The 20,274-nt window shown below is 48.0% G+C and overlaps 1 pseudogene; it reads left to right on the forward strand.

The window, feature by feature from the left end:
* The first annotated feature begins 519 nt into the window (after window positions 1-519).
* On the forward strand, window positions 520-18,673 carry LOC119455686 (uncharacterized; annotated as a pseudogene).
* Window positions 18,674-20,274: the final 1,601 nt, after the last annotated feature.

The raw sequence follows: 20,274 nt of genomic DNA on the forward strand, positions 1-20,274 counted from the left end.
AATCTGGAGGAAAATGCCATCTCCAAGTTAACGGACGAGATCAATCGCGTGTGGGATTCGGGTGACGTCCCGGACGATTGGAAGCTCGCGTCGGTAGTTCTCATTCCAAAATCAGGTCAGATTCCCGGACTAAACAACCTGCGACCATTAACGCTCACTTCGTGCGTGGGAAAGGTCGCGGAACACGTCATTCACAACCGGATATCTAGGTACATTGAGGAACGCGAACTCTTCCCCTACAACATGGTGGGCTTTCGTCCGTCCCTGTCATCTCAGGACGTCATGAAACTCATTTAACACCAGATCATCGATAGGGACACCAGAGACGTCAGGAGTATCCTAGCGGCCTTCGATAAAAGGCCTTCGATAAAATTTACCATAGGCACATCCTCGATTCCGTTACGGAGGTGGACCTTGGATCAAAGTTTCACGGGTTCGTTCCTACGGGGCAGGCGCGCCACTCTCAAGGTGGGCGCGCTAAAATCTGATCCCTTCGAGCTGGGGGCAAGGGGCACCCCTATGGGGTCGGTCATCTCGCCACTTCTCTTCAACGTCGCCATGCGCGGTCTCTCAGCCCGTCTGTCCGAAGTGGACGGCGTTAATCACGCTCTTTACGCCGACGACATCACGGTGTGGTGCGATGGCGGCAGTGAAGGCAGAGTCGAGGAATCCCTACAGGCGGCCCTGAGCAACACGGATGATTTCTTGGCGGGCACGGGGCTCCGGCTCTCCCCGTCCAAGTCCGAACTTCTTTTGTATCGACCGACCAGGAGGGGGCGCATCCCCAAGGGTCAGGTGCCTCTCGAAAAGGTCGACATCTCCATTCGCACGGCCATCGGGCAGGTCATTCCCAAGGTGGAGGTCATCCGCGTATTCGGTATGCTCATCGAGGCAAATTGCTGTAACGGACAGACGATCGCTTGTATCGCCAAAAAAAAAAACGGACAACATGGTCAGGCTCATCAATAGAGTCTCCAACAGTCGCGGAGGGCTGGGGGAGGACAACCTCCTCAGGTTGTACCACGCCTTCCTAATGAGCCACATCACGTACGTGGCCGCCGCGCATCGCTGGCACGGATACGAGAGGGCAAAGCTCGAAGCGCTGATGCGCAAGAGCATCAAAAAGGTGCTCGGCATCCCCATGGGCGCCAGCACGGAGAAGCTCATGGAGCTGGGAGTCCACAACACTCTCGACGAGGTTGTCGAGGCACAGCAGACGGCCCATGTTGTCAGGCTCTCTTCCTCGCCTGCGGGGAGGCGGATCTTGGAGGCGCTGGGCTGCAATCCCACTGCCGTCTGGGAGAGGTGGTGCGCGCTCGACGCGGAGACGCGGGAGGCCATCACGGTCTCGCCGTTCCTGCGCAACGTGCACCCGCAACACAATGTAGGCAGACGCAGGGCCCGGACGGCCGCACTTCTCAGATCCGTAGCAGGCGATCCGCGATCGGTAGCGTTCATCGACGCCGCCCAATACGGTTCATCCGACCGATTCGTAGCGGCCGTGGTAGATCACAGGGACAACCTCCTTAACGCCGCGTCGGTGCGGGGCGGGTCTCCGGCACTGGCGGAGCAGGTCGCGGTGGCCCTCGACCTTCGGGACGGGAGCAGGCCGCAGATCTACACGTATTCCCGGGCGGCGGTCAGGGCCTTCGCCACGGGTTCGGTCTCGAGGGAAGCGGCCTCCCTGCTTTGCGGCAGGAGCGTCTCCCCCCATGTCATCACTTGGTTCCTGGCCCACATGGTGCCTCAGGTCTCCACCGTCGTTCCCAATGCCAACGAGCTGGCCCACGCCCGCGCGCGCGAACTCACCCACCGCGCCGGGGAACCGCCGTTCGAGGGCGCGGACGCGGGGTTCCACAAGGACTCGCTCCACACGTTTAACGAAATTTCAAAGCACCATCAGCTCGGCAGGAGGGTCTATCCCCCGCCCCACGCCAAGCTCTCCAGGCCTCAGTCTTTCACCCTTCGCGTGCTGCAGACCAGGTCCTATCCCAGTCTAGCCAGGGTCAGCAGGTACGCGGACTCGTTCGAGCCCGATTGTCCGGATTGCCGGCGATCCCTTCTGCACTTCAGAACACATGCTCTGGCGGTGTCCCTCGTTACGGGACCACGATAATCTCACCACGGAAGAAGAGTCGGTGGAGGCGCTCAAGAGCTCCGACCTCACCGCTCAGCTATGGGCTGTCCAGAGGGCCCACGACGCGGCGGTCAGGCACGGCCTGCCCGTCCCAACGTGGGAGCGGCCCGCGGTGGCGGGCCTCCCCCGTAAGGGCTTCTCGGAGTCGCTCCTCAGGACCTAAAATAAAGTTCATTGCCTGCCTGCCTGCCTGCCTGCCTGCCTGCCTGCCTACAGAATAATGCATTCCTCATTTCATTCCTACAAGAAATATTTACAAGCGTCGCACAAATCGTTGGATCAGTAGGGCTATAATTCAGACGAAACGGAAAATAAAGCGCTTCAGAAAGCAGCACAAAACTTCTACATCTCAGTTCGCTGAATTAAAGTATGACTTAATGGAAAAAGTTAAACAAGCAAGAAACAACTTCTTCAGCAAAACATTGGCAGAATTTATTACGGCTGACCCACAAAAATTTCGGCGCCACATAAGTGAAGCTAATGAGGAGATACATAAATTAAAAGTGAATGATCGAATAATGCATGAATCAAGGGAAATTGCAGAATGTTTTAATCAGTATTTTCAAACTGTACTTTCTGAGCTAGACGAATACGTCTATCAGGGTTCCCCGACGTTACCGGAGAAAACACTAGTAATTACTTGTGAAGGTGTCACTGCTTTGTTTCTATAATCTGAATATTAAAAAGTCACCAGGCTCTGACGGCTACGCTGAGCAGATTTCGGGGTTTTTGACCAACATGTTTAACATGTCAATAGCTACAAGTGCCATCCCAAGAGATTGGCGCATTGCACGTGTTACACCCATCCACAAGAAAGGTGAGCGGCTTTCTGTAAATAATTATCGCCCTGTCTCAGTCATAAGCACTTGTTGCAAGCTGTTGGATCATGCCGTTGCATGTTACATTCAAGAGTTTCTAGCCGATCGGAAAGTATTGTCATCACACCAGCACGGCTTCAGAAAAGCCATATCCACAGTCACTCAGCTGGTTTCAACTGTGCATGAGATCTTGGGTGTACTTCTGGACAGGTTGATATTGACACGTATACATGTTTATCTTTCGCCGATGGCCGCTTTCCACCGGCTAACAAATGTTAAACGTTATCACTCGGCGCAGGACGCGCCTGTATCGGAAGTTTCTAGAACGTTATCGATGCTTCTTTCCGTTGCCTGTTTTCACCGACGCTTATGTTATCTGATTGTATGGCCGACGCGAATTGTCTAGAACTTTCTGGAAGACACGTGGGCATCAGGGGTTAATCTGGAACCTTCGATGACTCAGGTATAAAAGCCGACGTGTTTCGCCGCTGATCAGATTTTCGACGATCGCCGACTGTGTTCGCCGCTATCGTTGTGCTTTGAGTGTAGCTTGCTTTTGTGGGCACAGGTTCGCCCAATAAAGAATCAGTTTCGTCATACACAGTTTTACGACTGTTTTCTTCAGCGTAACTACTACGTGACAATATTCTTTTCCTGGATTTTTCGAAGGCCTTCGACAAAGTGCCCTATGATAAGCTATAGTATAAATTAAAATGACTCGGCCTGCCTTCCTTCATTGTCCGATGGGTTAGTGCATATCTTTCCAATAGAAGCCAATTTGTAGAAATAAAGAATTACACATCTTCTGTGCTTCCAGTTACCGCGGGAGTACCACAGGGCAGTGTTTTAGGACCATTGTTGTTTCTTATTTATGTAAATGATCTGGCTGAGGTGGTTCCCGGTACTGTATCCATTCTGTTGTTTGCCGATGATTGTGTCGTATTCAAAGATATATCATCTGCTAATGACCACATCTTGCTGCAAAACAGTATATGTGCAATTGGAGATTGGTGCAATCGTTGGGGAATGCTTTTCAACTCAGAAAAAACAGTACTGCTCCGTGTTTCTAGGGAAAAGATAGTTAGTGCATTCTTATATTCCATACACAACAGTCCAATTCCAGAAGTTGACAAGTTTAAATACCTCGGCTTTACGCTAACAAACAAGTTCACGTGGTCAGCACATATATCGGATATCTGTGTAGCATGCCTGAGAAAACTGTGGTTCCTCAAAAGAAAACTTTAAAATGCACCAATTAGTAAAAACTTCTAGCTTACAATGCTTGCATAAGGTTAAAAACTACAGTATTCTTCCGTCTTATCGGATCCGCATTATAAAAAAGATATTATGCAACTTGAAAAAATTCAAAGGAAAGCAGATTTATATTCGCAAAGTACAAACGCCTAGAATCTCCTTCAGATTTAATGAAACTCAATAATATACCGACGTTGGAAGCCCGAAGAAAAGTTAGCGCCTTTCATTCCTTCATAACTGCCTTTCTGGAAAAATTAACTTGGCTTTCCCAAACTCTGTTAGGCGCCTTAGTACGAGGACAACGCGACACAGTCATGAACATTCTTTAGCACCAACCTTCGCTCGCACAAACGCATTTCGATATAGTTTCTTCTCACGCACAGTCGCGGAGTGGAATTCTTTGCCAACCAGCATATTTACCTCTGGTGATTTTGTTAATGAAATGCAGCGCCATGTTTTGAATTTCTGACCACACTTATTTTATGCTTATTTTGTTAGGCATTTATACAACGTGTCTATTGTGTTTTTCCCTTTTTATGACCACATTTGTTAAACAATTTTCATGACACGGCTTTTAATTTTCTTTACGATATGTACTATTTCTTGTGTTCATCACTTGCGTTGTTTAATACTGTACTTTTATATTTTACATGAAGCCCCTCCTGCTCCGAGCCAAATCATTGGCTTGCAGTATTTCCAATAAATAAATAAATAAATAATAAATAAATAATAAATAATTCTCGAGCTCGTCCTTCCCGATCGCGAGTGAACGAACAGTACAATCAATTATATTCGGGGGTTTTACGTGCCAAAACCACGATATCATTATGGGGCACGCTGTAATGGAAGGTCTCGGGAATAATTTTGACCACGGGGGGTTCTTTAACGTGCACAAAAATCAAAGTACACGGTAGCAAGTGTGTTCTTGCATTTCGCCCCCATCCAAATGCGGCCACCGTGAGCGGGAATCGAGCTCGCGTCGTCGAGCTTAGCGGAGCAACACGTATGCATTTATACCGCTAAGCTAACACGGCGGATGTCACTGTACGATTCAACTACACGACACGTGTAAAACAAACGACCATGCGCTAAATACAGGCATAATACTATTGCGTTTTTATCGAGCGGCCGTGATATTGCACGCGAGTGCGAAAGTACGTGACTTACTTGACTCGGCGCACTGCAGTTATCCACGTTTGTCGTCTGTCCTTCTCGTACCACCTCCCCGGAATTCTGTAGGACTTCACGGGCGGCTTTCGACCTTTTAAGGCTGTTGTGGCAATCAACAACACAGCAGTATTGCGGGCCACCTTTGCTGGTTGATGAGGTCGTGCTCGCCGTCGCGAAAAGAACGCGTACGATCGCTCGCGCCGTAGAGAACACGGGCGCGCGGCCGCGCGCTGGCCGGGCGACGACATTCGACGCTTCCATCCTTCCACCAGGGGAGTATTCGGCGCGCGGGCAAACTTTAGGTTAGGGTGCCTCGATGCCAGCGCCGCCGTTCAGGGTGGTGCCATCCTTTGACCGCACCCGCGCTAGAGTGTACTAGATAATGCCCGCGCCGCCGCTTTCTCGCTGCGACGCCATCTTGAATCACAGCGAGCGGTTGCGAGTGCTTGGTGCCGGTGCTTAGTTCGAGACACAGTGCGCGCGGATGCTTCGCTGACGCTTCTACTTGCTGGACAGTGTTCAGCCGCATGAATGACAAGCTTGTCAAGTGCATCGAGTCGACATGACGGGCTGTTGTGTTCCCAAGTGCACCGGATCGACGCGTAAAGGGCTTCGTTGTTTACGCTTCCCCCGGGACCCAGAGCGAAGGAAGAGATGGGAAGCCCAAGTAAAGCGGTATCACTGGAAGGCAACGGATAGCTCCTACATTTGCGAGGTAAGTGTCAAGAAAGTTTAGACTATCGCATCGTGTTTTTCATTTAAATAAGAAAGTATTCTCTGATCCTCGCTCACGTACCTACGTTCGCTCACGAACTAAGCACTGCACCGATGCTGTCTGAGTAGCCTATGGTTTGCGAGCGCGCGTCGCATAGGCTTTTGCCGTTTTGATCGGCGCAGTCTATGCGAGTAGTACCCTTATTTTAAGGACTGACGAAAATGCTTCGCCGCGAAATAGCCTTACATTAGCTACAAATCGTCATGTAAACCACCTATTTTACTTTTTCACGGGAAGCACACATCGTGTGTCTCTTGTTTCTTTTTTTTCCCTCAGTTTCTTTTTTCGCTACTGGTTATTTGGGACTAAAGAACGCAGTGATTCTTCTGGGGAGAGCGGCTGTTGTGTACCTGGCAAGCGAAGCATTGTGATTTTCTCTGATTTCTCAGCAGATATCTTGCGGATCTCAGGTTGTTACGTTGTATAGCTCATTTTTTAGGCGAATATATTTGTAGCGTGGTGCTCGTAAGCCGATGGTCATTCGTGCTCATTCCCGATCGTAGTGGGTACTGTGACGGTCTTTAAATGCCTGTGCACGGTATGCCCAGGTGTAGTAGAGTTAAAGGGCATCATGGGACCAAAATGTTTCGGCGCTTTCTGGCATGGTGTCTGTTGTAGCCTGTGCATTTCTTCGAAACGTGTGAAGCAAGGTAATACAGCATTACTTGTGCGAAAATTTATTTTTAAGCACTGTTATGGGTTCTCTGTATTTACAAGGCAACTTTTCATATCAATAATCACTTTTGTTGTTTTACTTGTACTTAGAAACACTTTGAAGGGGACCAGTACGAGGGAAATCGACAAGATGGGCGCCGTCTGTTAAAGTCAACAGCCTTACATCATCATGGACTATATTTTCGAAGCGAAAAACATTGCTAATCTGTATTTGACTGTCTTAGTTTCATTTACGGTTTTTGAACGCGATATGTATGCAGTGTTGTTTATTTTTTCAATGTAGTTATCAGTGTTCTAATGGTTATTTATAGAATGTTCTGTACTCGCCATCGATGTGTTTGGCTGATGCGACGTATTCGATGGTAGCTGATGTATTCTGGGTGGATATCTTGATTAATATTACCCGCGGTTGCGTTTTCTTGTTGGCATTCTTGTTTTCGATTTATATTGTGTGTAATAAGGTTGATGTACTCACTTGAACCCCCCCCCCCCCCATGTAATGAATAAATTACAAAAAAACTCTCCCTATCCCGAATTGTGTGTCGAGCCTACCTTGCGAATTTTTTTTTATCTCGTCTTTCAACATAACCTTCAGGCGCCACACAGTAGATGTAATTTTTCATGTACATATCTCTTTCATGACTGATTGTACTAGACATTATAAGCAAATACATTTTGTGCATCGTTTAGTTTCTTGTGTGTACTACGCAAGATTGACACAGACAATTTACGTTACATGTTTCTCTACAGCACTAACTAAACCTTATTTTCACATCGCAGTTATTTTTACACCAGCTTAATCCTGTCAGCACACAGTTTTGTGGGAAAAAAAAAGCAAAATTGCGCGTAGATATCGTCAAATAATTGCAACGAACGCGAAGAGCACGCGCAACGCAAGGGAAACTAACCGCCGTGCGCGAGTGGCTGGCTACGGTAAAGGAGGCGTGACGTGTAAACCAAAATACAAGAGCGAAAAAGAAAAACTTCCACACACAGGGGGTCGCAAACCTTATATACCAAGCATCGAAGTGCAAAAAAAAATAATAAAAATAGTGCGTATTTCAAACATACACACGGCATATTAAATGTGATTGAATTATGCAACTTGGGGCATGTTCCCGGCGCCATACATTTACGTCTTGGACCTTCGACGAGTTAACGGCTATTGGTTATAAAGATGTGCAGATGCGATACCGATAAAAAAATCCTCATCAAGGCAAAGCGCTTGGAAGTGCGCCGCGAGTAACACTATTTCTAAACGCTAGCGTAGCTGAGTCTCTCAGCTCGTTTGATTCAATATGGCGGCGTCAGCGGGGTTGTCTCCACCCTGAACGGCGGCGCTGGGCATCGAAGCACCCTACTTTAGGTTGCTCAGCGGCCGAATAGGTGACCCTACAGTGAACTAGAAGTATTCCCGTAAAACGGGCAATCGCAGGAAATTGTGGGGCGCGCCGTCTGCTAGCAGCTTCCGGCTCGACGGACGACCCGGCGGCATGCCCGGCGCACGTGTTTTTCTACGTGGTTTTAACTGTCAGTCGTGCGAAGCTTTCCGTCCGCTTTGTGGACCAGCAATGTCGTACCATTCATGTACCTGATTTCTAGGTTTTAGTTCACTCTGGGCGCGACGATGACGAGCCAAGAAAGGCAAGGATACGGTTTTATTCATAAAGGAACTCTGGTTTTCGTTTCGGCGGCCTTTTTAGGGGCGAAGCTCCTTAGGGTGTGGGTCTGTCCCTCCTCTGTAGTAGTAGTAGTAGTCGTCGTAGTAGGTAGCCAAGTCTACTTTTATGAGAAAAAATAATTTCTGAAGTTGTGTCCGTAGCGCGGAATCGAACCAGGGACCCCTCGCTTCCGAACGCGCGGCGCTAACCACTACGCCACGAAGCGCACATGGACACACGCACCACGATGACAATAAATACCCAACATTAACGAAAGACTGCGCGTTTCTAACGCGTTTGTGCTAGCGCGTTACGGCCCGTGTAAGACGCTGTGGCCTCTCCGCCTTACCCCTGTATTCATAAACGCTCCTCGACTTGAACTTGACTTGCCACCGCCTTGGGCAGCGCGTTTGAAACGCGTTGAAGGCGGTGGCAAGTCAAGTTCAAGTCGAGGAGCGTTTATGAATACGGGGGTTATACTCTCTCAGCAGTCATGTGATGGCGTCGGCAAACGCGGTGCACGTTCCGGCATGTGTAAACGGCTGCGTAAGACGCTGTGGCCTCTCCCCCTTACTAGAGAGTACTGCACGTTTCTAACGCGTTTGTGCTAGCGTCCTCTTAAGCGGGAGATGGTGCAATTATAATGAAGGGCGCTGTTATAAAAGAGGAATGACGTCACATATGGCGCATGTCATTGGTGGAAGTCAATCGTTCGATTTAGTGCGGCGAGACTGGGCGAATTACACGGAAGATTCACGGTTTGCCGATGATTCCCTCCGGAGCTTCGCCCACTCATCATCATTCACCGCGTGGATATGCGGTGTTTTTTTGTTTCTGCTAGGTTTAGCTCTACGACATTTGCCGTTGCTTGGACGCACCGTCACTGACTGCTCTGCCTGCGAGTCAGTCAGACAGGTGAAAAAGTTATCGTTATCCGATAATTTATCGAGCGTATAGAAGCATTACTTGGGAAATCGGGTGCTGAGGCGATGGCTACAGCGGTGCATGCTGCTCTGTGCTCGTAGCTAACAACCGATATCGTCGGTATAACGGCGCAGCTAGCGCTGAAAATAACTTTGCGTGCTGTCAACGGCATGTCTCGGTCGAAACTCTAGGTTCATTTGAAGTGGTACGTAGTTAGACGTTCTCGCTTTTTTGTCAACAATGGCCGTATCGCCGTCATATTACGGCTGCGCATTATCTCTGTCTGTGCTGAAGCAGCTAAGGAGGGCTAGTTGGTTACGAGTATTATGTGTGTATCTCGCTGTGTCCCGCCTAAATTCGCGCCGTAAAACCTCGTTTCAAATACCTCTATTTGTGCATGCGAGTACTGAAATAGTTCTGGTTGTCTGAGTCAATATTAGAGAAAGAAATATATTGGGGAATCATTCCGTGTCGGCCCTTACACAGCTAATCGCCGCCTGATAAGTGGCACTGTACGTTCATTTTCTTTTTGTTCACGGATGGTCTCTGCCTTGTTACAGTTTTGGAAGTGACAGCCATTCCTCTGATGCTTGTGCACAGCTGGCTCAGCAAGGGTTGCTGCAAGGCAGTAGTTACATGCGTTCATCTTTAACGCTTGAATTTAAGCAGCCAACGGCTGAACAGCCGACGATTGTTTTGCTAGGCACCTGCAACTGGGTAATCTTCGAGTGGTACAAAGCCGGACTGCAAGCGCAAGTGGCTCAGTCAGCTAAGGCGTTGAGCTGCTGAGCACGAGCTCGAGGGATCGAATCCCGGCCGCGGGGGTCGCATTTCGATGGAGGCGAAATCCGAAAACGCCCGTGTGCTTGCGTTGTGGTGCATGTTAATGAACCCCAGGTGGCCAAAATTAATCCGGAGTCCTCCACTACGGCGTGCCTCATAATCAGAACTGGTTTTGGCACGTAAAACCCCAGAAAGAAGAACGGACTGCAAGCGCATCAATTTAATTCAACGGCGAAACGGTGGTGGCGCTGACTCGAACCGGAAGCAGCTAGCTGACGGCGCATCCCACAATCCCTCGCTATTTTACGGGTCACCTATTGACAGCACGCGCCAAGCGGTCGGCATCAACCACTTCCGTTTTCGGCCGCGCGCATTTTGAACGCTATCTAGCACACCGGCTGCGCCTTTTTTTTTTTTTTTCTCGACCGCGCACGGTCTTCATGCGGAATCGGTTTATTATTTGGTAAAAATGATTGCGAACAATTTTGCCAAGTCCCATCGAATTTGTGCCACGTGCAATTTAACTAAGTAGACGCAAGAGCCCTTGTGAAATGAGGAAATATTAATTTTGCTCTATATAAAAGCTCGCTCCGCGCTTTTTATGCGTTCATCCAACGTTGTGACCCCAGGTAAGCAGTAGTTCCCGTATGAAGCTCCACCGGACGGTATCAGCTGAAAAAAAGTAAATTACAAACATGTTACATTTACAAGCATGTAACAGCATGTGTCATTTTGGTATTTAGACATAGGAATACTGCGTGTAGAGGCGAAACGTGCGAAAGCGGTGAATGGGTGGCATTACAAACAAAAGTAGTTCGCTTTTACAAATATGGCGTAGAAAATATCCGACTCATCTCAAACAATACAATAAAATATGAAACATCTGATTTCCAAGCATTCCACCATTTCCGGGCATTATTTCCTGCACTTTAGCAGCACAAATACACGGGCGACTTCGCGTTTCCAAAACTTGGCCTCGGGCGACGCAACGGTACGGTATACATACACAGAGACGGACGCAACAGAGGCTCCCAGCTGGACCATGCTAGACGTTCGCAGAATGCCTTATACTCGCATTGAAGACAAATGCGTGGGTGCAAAGCCTGTTTTCAGTCCTTTAGAAGATGGAATTTTCGAATTACAAGTTTCTGATATGTTCCTCGGCGTTATCTTTTGCGCGTTCTGCCGGCGCCAGCAACACACTCCCATGTTATCCCTCTTGGCAATCGCCCATCGCGTTTTCGACCGGCGTGAGTATCGAAAGAAGGTATATGTTGTTGCGGGACCACAAAAAAAAAAAAAAACGTCACAAACTTGTCCCTCTAAGAATCATTACACGCCAAACTAACTATGTCACCACGGCCTAGCTGCTTATCGCTAACTGCGTCACAGCGCGCTGTGCGGCCAGTGTGCTTCAAAAGTACCCCAAAAAGTAGCGAAATTACTTTTCAGTGATGTCTGGCGTCAGCGAAAGCGGAACAAACTTCTAGCAAGATGCACTAGACTACGCACCGCGGCCGAGTTAATTGGTTCTCGCTAACTGCGTCACAGCGCCGTGTGCGGCCAGTGTGCCTCAACAGAACCGAAATAAGTTACAATAATCCCCTAGGAAGCGTCGGAAACATGTCCCAGCACGATTCATTAACTCAAATGAACTGCGCCAGGACGGCCGAGCTGTTTTTCGCTAACTGCGTCTTAAGTCTCGGTTCCGTGCCGTAAGCCTAATTGCGTCGTAGACTGTGACACAATATTTCTCACTTTGCCGTAGTCCAGCAGTGCAGTGGTGTCTTGTCCCAGTGCATAAGGAACGCAAGAATATGCCGGGAGCCCAAGAAACCAGGCTACATTTAAAGAAAAAAAAAAAAGGAGACAGACGGGTCGCCGCGGGCGAGCGCTCAAACGCGCAGCCGTCCTCGCTCGCTTCGGTGGAGTGTCTGGCGGATGACGCATGCATCTGGCCCGTCATTGGCCTGTCGCTAGGTAACGCAAGAAAAATAAGTCACAAAGTTTAAGTTCATTTATACGCAAAACGCTTTAGTTTTCGCGGCAAAGAATTAAAAAATAAAACAATGTCTGTTAACTTAATTTCACTTTCTTTTTTTGCGATGCTCGCGGCAGCTAACGTTCGGCATCAATACTATAGCGTGACATGTTTCCTGTTGCCAGGTTTCGCCGAGTGTTCCCGCTTGTTGAATTTCTTTCTCTATGGTAATATGCTCATAGATATAGCAAGGCAACGCAATATACCATTGAAAACGTTTCAGGACGTTGTAGAGATGGTTTCGGGCGATAACTGTGAGCAGCTGCGATATCTTTTGCCGGAGGTGGCTAAGCTTGTCAAAATCGCTTTTACTATTCCGTCATGCACATCTGAGAGATCGTTTTCATGTCTCCGTCGTGTCAAAACATACCTTAGGTCAACAATGGGACAAGCGTGGTCAAATCACATAGCAGTTCTCCATGGGCACGAAGAGCTCGCTCGCAAAATAAATCTCAGTGACATTGCGGACGAGTTTATTCAGAGATCAACTGTGCGTAGAAACACATTCTCAATTGTTTTGTAGCGTTTGTATAAAAGGACAGTGAACTTCATCGCAGTATAATGCCCCAGCTTTATTCAAGCTGTAACAGGCCCTGACCTTAATTTATCCCCTACCATAAAATCAGCATTTTGCCGCTTCGTTATTACAACCTCTGCCCTTTGAGTAGTGTTCTTGCCTTTTTGTTTTGTATCGAGTTTGGTATTTGGTTTACATTTTTGAATAGCGAAGAGTTTATGATCTGTCTTTTGATTTTATATTGTTAGCTTATTGTGTAAATATTTATACTGCCCAGTGTTTCTTAGACACGAAGAGTTTAAAATATCTTTTTAATTTTTGAATTATTATATATAGTTTATTGTGGAAATGTTTGTATTGTCCAGTGGTTCTTACAAAAGAAGGGTTTGTACTGATTTTGTGTTATTTGAATTGTTAGCTTGTTGAGGAAATGTTCGTGCTGCCCAGTGCTTTCTCTCACTTTGACTAAGCGCGTTATGAATGTCTGCCAAGAGGTTACGTGTTTTTCAGTTTTTTTTCATTTATTTATTTAGTATCTTATGAACCGTGTGGTCGTTCTTTCTAGCATATTCGCTCGACTTTAGCAACAAATAAAAATCACGTTGTTTTTACGTTTTACAAAACTGTAACCTTAGCGAGTTTGAACTATTTTTCTTTGTCGTTTCTCTCAGCGTGAATATTGAAAACATTGAAGAGGCTCCGATAATCGAGGACGAATTTCCCTGTGAAAAACGCCCTAAAAGTGTCTTGCGCAGAAAACTGCAGCTGCATGCACCAGCAGCTGAAAGTGTGCACCGCCGATCGTGTTACGGTACAGATTCGAGACTGATCGGCTCACTGTAAGAGCTTTTGATGCAAAATAACTCGAGAAGGGCGAGGATTTCATACAGTAAATTGCTTTCTAGGTTGAGACAACGATACCTGACAACGACGGTTCAGGGTTTCACTTTCAACGAAATCCAATTTACGATCGAGTGAAGAAACGCCGTCGGAATTCAAGTAACCGATCACCATGTTCCATTTCAGCATATTCCAGACGCAAATAGAGGCAGCTTCTTCGTAAGCAGAGTGACGTTGATTTCCTTGGAGCCACTTATGGTGTCCACGGCGCGTCCACGGTAGCGACACGGCAACTCGCCGCACGCCGTTAGCAGTCAGTTAGCAGACCGCCGGCCGACGGCGATCTTGCTGGAAAACAGTGATCTGCCTGTCATGCAAGGGGTCTCTCTGCTAGATCTCCCTGCGGCACAGCGGCGTGGCCATTCAGCGACAGAGGAGTGGTCGCGCTCTGACGTCGCCGGCAGCGTCGCCATCGTTGATCGCTCGCCACCGATATCGTCGCTAGGCCTGCTCGAATCTGTAGCTGCCGGCGCTTCAGAACGACGCTCACAAGCAGCGATGTTTTGTTATGGCACGTACACACTAGCGGCAAAACGCGCGCGGCGCGCCGCCGGCGGCAAAACGCAGCAGCGACAGGGTAGCCACACCAACCGGCGGCGCGCCGCTGCGGCAATCACGTGACCGACTAGACTCCTCTCCCCTTCTCGAACTATCCGGGAGCTCACGCGTGCAGATGATAGTGCGAAACGAGAAACAAGCGGTCGGGCGGGTCCGCATGGCACCAGTTTCCCGCGCGCACGTCACGGAAGCGGGTCGCTCTCATTGGTCTCCTTCATCCGCGGCACGCGGCAAACCGCAAAAAATCGGTCCAGGGGCGATCTCTGCCGCGGCAACAAAAACCCGTTTCGCGGCTGCTTTCGCGGCGCGCGTCTTGCCGCCGGCGGCGCGCCGCGCGCGTTTTTCCGCTAGTGTGTACGTGCCATTACCGCTTTTGCCGCTTTCCTCGCAATAATTCCACACGAAGATGCCGATGTATGCAATGCGAGCACGGCCGAGCCCGTTCGCAGTGCATGCACTGTATCGGAACTCTCGTTTCATCATGGGCATGTTTTTTTTTTTATTTTATTTTATTAAATAAACAATATACACGCGTCACTTTAGTCTAGCGGAGATCATTTTGCCTGGAATAGAAGCTGTATAAGCAATGTTTGTGTCGCCGGCGCAGCGTCGATGCGCTGTGTTTCTGCTGTAAACACAAAGTGTTCACCGTATATGTTCGCTGTGAGACATTAGCAATCTCATTTGCTGCCTTTTCATTTTGTCACAAGGCACGACGCACCGCTGGAAACCCAGCGGGAATTTACACGCCGGCTGGCACTACTCTTAGCGCCCCCGAAAAAATGCCGGCTGTGTATATGCGATCTTGTACTAAGAACATATATACATTTTTGTACTAGAAGCAATGCCATTTTCGTTTTCTATAAAACCAAATACACACGGATATTATGCCGGAGAAGCTGTAGGGATAGTTGAATATTAAAAACGGCGTGCGATCAGGCCTGCCTAAATCCGACGTCGCCGTTGCTCATGATCGTAGTTTTCGCGAAAAATAACAGAATGATAGGGCTATATTACGGCTTTTCTAGTTGTAGCAATTAACCACACAGGATTAACGATGGAGTTCAATTTTTTTTTTTTTGCGGGTTTTGAACGTTGCCCACCGTATGCCGCCGCTGGGGATTTTCTTCTGTTTATGACTAAACAATACGTGCAATGTCCGCAAGGTGCGCTGTGTGTCAGCTTTACGTGTAGTAAGTAATCTTTTAAAACATATCTATAAAAGTAACAAGGTGCTTATAAAATGGGAAAACAAGGTATCTGGGCCTATAGAGATTACAGCAGGGGCTTAGGCAGGGGTGCCCTCTGTCACCTCTGTTGTTCATGCTATATTTACAAGGATTAGAGAAAAAATTTGAGAGGAGTGGACTTGGCTTCAACCTTTCCTTTTTCAAGCAAGGAGAATGGATTAAACAGTCATTACAGGGACTGATGTACGCGGATGACATTGTACTTACGGCTGACAGCAAGGAAGACTTGCAGAGATTAATGGACATCTGTGATAAAGAGGGAGATAGCTTAGGTTGGAAGTTTAGTAAAGAAAAATCGGCAGTCATGATTTTTAATGATATTCAGTGCAGCGAGCATAGAATACAGGAGGTTACGCTGGAGGTGGTGGATAAGTACAAATATCTTGGAGTGTGGATAAACAATGGGGCTGAGTACCTAACGGAACATGAAAAATATGTAACGGCTAAAGGTAGCAGAAATGCAGCTGTGATGAAAAATAGGGCACTGTGGAATTACAATAGATACAAAGTGGTGAGAGGGATTTGGAAAGGGGTGATGGTCCCTAGTTTGACTTTCGGCAATGCGGTCCTGTGCATGATATCAGAGGTTCGAGCAAGGTTGGAAGTTAAGCAGCGAGGGGTAGGTAGGCTTGCTCTTGGAGCACACGGAAATACACCAAATCAGGGGGTACAGGGTGACATGGGATGGACGTCATTCGAGGGCAGGGAAGCCAGCAGTAAGATTGAATTTGAGGAGCGATTGAGAGAAATGGCAGAAAAGCGGTGGGCAAGGAGAGTTTTCAGTTATTTGTACATGAGGAATGTTGACACAAAATGGAGGAAGCTGACCAGAAAATTGTCAATCAAATATTTGGACTGCAGGATGGGTGCAAACCAAGAAAAAGCGGGGGGTCTGTGGAAAACAGAGATGCAGACGAAATCAGCACTGGGAACATACAGAACTTTCAAGCAAGAAATTGCCAAAGAAAATATGTATGATAATTCTAGGGGAAGCTCTTTGTTGTTTGAAGCCAGGACGGGAGTATTGCGGACTAAGATGTACCGAGTCAAGTACAAAGGTACTAAGTACACGTTGTGCGGTGCGTGTGGAGAAGAGGAAACGGCTGAACACCTCATACTTTTCTGTAAAGGGCTTAACCCTGCAGTGCAAGGCAACGGGGCTGATTTTTTCAAAGCATTGGGGTTTAGGGACAGTGAAGGCAAAACAGACTTTAAGCGGGTAGAAATAACCAAACGGAGGTTATCTGATTGGTGGCTAAAATCAAGGCAGGAGTGAAATTTCACCCACCACAAAGTACAAAATATGTTAATAGTCATGGCTAGGTGGCGTATGCCACCGCCCGATATAAAGGGTTCAACCCCATCCATCCATCCATCCATCCATCCACGTGGCCTAGTGGATCTCAGCGTAGCAGGAGCAGCATACCAAAGAATAAGTTCAATTTTTGTTTATGTTTATTTGGTTGATAGAAGTGTTAGGTTAACCGAGCTATCTATATATATTGTTTTTCATGCTTTTTTAGTTTCTTGGTTATTTTGGTTGGATGTTAGTAGGTAACGAATAGTTGTATTTTTTGGAAGCGGGTAGTGACGCACGTGTTGCAAGGTGAAAGAAGTGTAGAGCGGCAGTTTTAAACCGTGTTAAGGGAAGCTAGCGGAGGTAGCCTGATAGCGAGATTGCCGTAGGGCTTACCGTGGGTTCAGGTATTTTGGTGGGCTTTCTCGTTAGGTGGTCGGGCGGGCGATGGCGCGGCAGGCTAGGAAAGTCAGGGGTGATGGCGAGCTGGTGCAGTGCGAGGAGTGCACACGTTGGTGCTATTTGGACGAGACGTACGCACTTCGCAAGTTTATCCGACGCTGAGGAGGCTAGCTTCGCGTGCAGGTCGTGTGAAGGATTTAAGGGGGCTGTGCGGCGGATGGAAGAGGAATGGGCAGCTAGTGTGGAGGGGCTCAAAGGGAAGCTGAAGGTGGAGCGAGAGCGTCGGATTGAGCTTGAAACTCGGATCGGTGAGTTGCTTGACAGGCAGGGGCCGAGGCCAGCCTGGTAGAGCTAATAGCTGGCGAGCTACAAGAAGAACGGGAAAAGCGGGCCGTGCTGGAAGAGCGGGTGGAGGCGCTAATGGCACAGGCCGACGGCGGGGACAGCGCGGAGTCTCAGGCAGAGGCATGCTATGAGAGCAGCGAGGGACACCTAGGGGCGGGGAGCAGCAGGGAGCCTGTCGCCGCGTGTCAGTGGCGCGAGGCGGGTGGAGAACCAGCTACCGCGAACTGGAGGAAGCAGGCGCAGGCGGGAGGCGAACGTGTAGAGCGAAGGGTCCTGGTCGTGGGGGACTCCAACGTAGCGAGGGTTGAGCAGGGCGTCCTTACAAAAGTGAAGGCAGACGGGCGGGTGAGGGTGGAGGCCCAGTCAGGGAAGTGCATGGTTGACGCAATGGCAAAAGCTCAGAAGGTGGTATGGGACAACATGGAGCACGAAAATCTGGTCGTTATCCACGCTGGTCTCAACGATGTGCTGAAGGGAAGGAGCCAGAACCTAAAGAGACAGTTAGAGGTTAGGTTGCGTAAACTCAGAGAAGCCTCTGCGAATGTGCATGTGACTATATGCACAATCACAGAGGTCCAGGGCCAGGCTAGCGGGATGGAACGGAGTGTGGTTGTAGCTAACCGGGTCATTAGGGGTCTGAGCCGACCACTTGGGTATGGCGTAGTGGACGTAAACCGGGACGTGTACGAGTCTAACTCCCACCCTTTTGCACAGGATGGCATTCACTACAGTGGTGCCACGGGCAGGAGGGTAGATAGTAGGATAGGGCGCCAAGCTACGGCTTTTTTGGGGGACCCAGAGCCCTGAGGCCACCAGTGTAGATAAAGACGGACCCGGGGAGGCCCCAAGATTCAAGAAACGTAGAGTCTGTAGGAGAAGAAATAGACGTAGGCACCTTGACAAGGTTATTCGGACATAGGGTATATTAACATGCAAGGTGGCAGGAATAGGCTGAAGTGGGAGGAGATAGACGACCAACTAAGGCAGGAAAAGCTGATGGTATATGGGTTTGTGGAGACACATCTTAGCGACATGGAGCAACCAACCTGTAATCCTGACTATGCATGGGAATATTGCAATAGAACAGAGGGCAGCAGAAAAGGGGGTGGAATTGGGACATTCATTCATAAAAGTATGAATTGGCAAAGGGTCAAACAGGAATGCAAGGAGCATTTATGGCTAAAAGGGAAAGTGGCAGGAGAGCAGACACTCCTTGGCTTTGTATACCTGTGGACAGGAGCAAATTCCAAAGAGGAAAAAAAATGCTGGAATGCATATCAAGTGACAATAATGAGCGAGGAGGAGGGTGCGAGATTATTATGCTAGGAGACATGAACGCACACATAGAAGACATGGACGGGTACACAGACTCAACAGGAAACATGATGCTGGATATGTGTGAAATGCATGACTTAGTTGTATGCAACAGTACTGAGAAGTGTGAAGGGCACATAACATGGGAGGTAGGGAGCCTGCAGTCGACGATAGATGATGCACTAATGTCACATAGGATGCATGATAGGCTAAAGGTAATGAGCATAGATGAATATGGCTCCAGAAGGCTAGGTAGTGATCACAAACGTATTAAGGTGAGTTTTAGAAGGGAAATGAAAGTAGGTAGGAGGCAAGATGAACAACCAGGTGGGATATCTTACTCGGAAAAGCAGCGGGAAATAGGAACCCAACAAACTGAGGAAGTAATTACAGATGATACTAAAGCAGAATGGACATAAGCAAATTTCACAGGGCTATTTGAGCTAGAGCTTGCTAAGGTACGAGTCACGCCCAAATGGAACAGAAGACGTAAACCCAAGAACTGGTGGGATGAGGAGGTTAAGAAGGCCATAGAGAAACGTCAGGAAGCATCCAGGGAACACAGATATTCAAAGCAGAAGGGTGAACCAGAGGCTGATGTAGACAGAAAATTGAATAACTTCTTGAACTGTAGAAGGGAAGCATCCCATTTGATCAATGAGAAGATTAGAAGAAAGGGGACCCAATGGTTGTCAGAAGTAAACAAAAAGGATAGAAAAGCAGCGAAGAAATTTTGGAAACATCTCAACTCCTTGAGTAATAAGACTAGCCTAGAGCAGAGGTTTATAGTTACAGATCAAGGTGTTCGGCTAGAAGGAGATGAGGCAATAGAACATATAAGAACAATGATGACAGAAAAATTTCTTTTTTCGCTTTCAGGCGTGCGCTGATTGGCTGTTTTAGCAAAATTGGATGAGCTGATTGGGTGCTTGAGCCCGACGTCATTCAATTTTGCTCAACCAGCCAATCAGCGCGCACCCTGAAAGCGAAAAAAGAAATTTCGCCTAGGGGAACGTTTCAGAATACGGCCCCTTGACTCCACGTCTGACTCTACGTCCATGACTCTAAGTCTATGTTAGATGTTGTTAACTGCCTACATTGTTTCAATATTTTTTGATAACCTACATACATTTGCCTGCAATTGTTGTTGCTTATATGAGGCGGTAAGAAATCCATTCGAGATACTTTTTGTGCTTAGTCTTCTCCGTTTCAGATGCAACTAGAAACACTGTACTGGAAGAATAGAAACCGAGGGGCCTCATTTTTGTTAATCATAACTATATGGAACGAATTGAAAATTTTTTGGCACTTACCGTCAGGTTCTAGTCACTTGAAAGGATGCATTGCAATTAAGTTTTTTTGTTAGCAGTGCTCTTTGCAGAGACAGTTTTCTTACAAGTGGGCAGTTCATCATGTCCTTTCATTGAAATCAAGACATTTCATTATATATTCA

The sequence above is a fragment of the Dermacentor silvarum genome, chromosome 1 (genome assembly GCF_013339745.2).
Source record: "Dermacentor silvarum isolate Dsil-2018 chromosome 1, BIME_Dsil_1.4, whole genome shotgun sequence".
In the NCBI taxonomy this organism is placed as follows: Eukaryota; Metazoa; Arthropoda; class Arachnida; order Ixodida; family Ixodidae; genus Dermacentor; species Dermacentor silvarum.